The 913-nt window shown below is 32.1% G+C and overlaps 1 long non-coding RNA gene across 1 annotated transcript; it reads left to right on the forward strand.

The window, feature by feature from the left end:
* The first annotated feature begins 270 nt into the window (after positions 1–270).
* Positions 271–641, forward strand: LOC124373952. Its single transcript, XR_006923488.1, has 2 exons — positions 271–329; positions 553–641. It is a non-coding gene; the product is annotated as an uncharacterized LOC124373952 (long non-coding RNA).
* Positions 642–913: the final 272 nt, after the last annotated feature.

The raw sequence follows: 913 nt of genomic DNA on the forward strand, positions 1-913 counted from the left end.
CTACTTTTGCTCCCCTGCACAGTGTTAAAAAACATAAAATCATTATATTAAATTGTTATTATTCTATTAATACTATTGTAAGTATTTTTTATTTGATATAAAACTATAAACAAATTTTAAGCCAGCCTTGTTGCCGCAAACCTCAGTTATAATGTTCTATTGTTTTTTATTGTCTGCAATTTTGCTGCGATAGGGCTATATTCAACGCAGGTTTAATCTAACAGCATTTTTGTTGTATTTTTTGAGGTTCTGCTGCTGCCGTTGGAACACACCAGTCAGTTTCCACACCAAACGAGCAAAAATCAACAGTTGGCCTACATCAAACACCGGTAAGCTGTAGTATAGTTTCGTTGGTAGACATAGACACGGACATCACGTAAAAGGTTTTTTTTTAGAGGATGCTGCTAGATAAAAATGTCTCATGAATTGGAGTGGGGTTCTTATACAAATGTTTTTTTTTAATAAGTTTGGGTTAATAATTTTTAATAAATTCACGAATGATAATTACAATAATTTTAATTGTTGTAATTAATTCAATGCTAATGATTCTAGGATAAGCGGAAAACTGCATCACCATCCACATCTCTATCTCCCAGAAAAGTGCTATTGCGCCGGAAGGTTAAAGCTCTAAAGCAAAAATTTAAAAAGAAGGGACTGTAAATTAAGGTCCAATGAAAGAATTGATTTCAAATTTGAAAACAAATTTAAAGCACCAGATTCGTTAATCGAAATTGTAGAAAACAACTTTACAGGGTTGCCTTTCGAGTTATTGTTGAGTAGCCTGAAAAACAAAGGAAAAAGTAAAAACAAACATACTTTCACAGAAAGTGTTAAGGAGTTTGCCTTAACACTATATTTTTATTCACCAAAAGCTTATAGATACTTGCGGGCTTCAAATTTAATTTTACCACAT

This window comes from Homalodisca vitripennis, chromosome 1 (assembly GCF_021130785.1).
Source record: "Homalodisca vitripennis isolate AUS2020 chromosome 1, UT_GWSS_2.1, whole genome shotgun sequence".
In the NCBI taxonomy this organism is placed as follows: Eukaryota; Metazoa; Arthropoda; class Insecta; order Hemiptera; family Cicadellidae; genus Homalodisca; species Homalodisca vitripennis.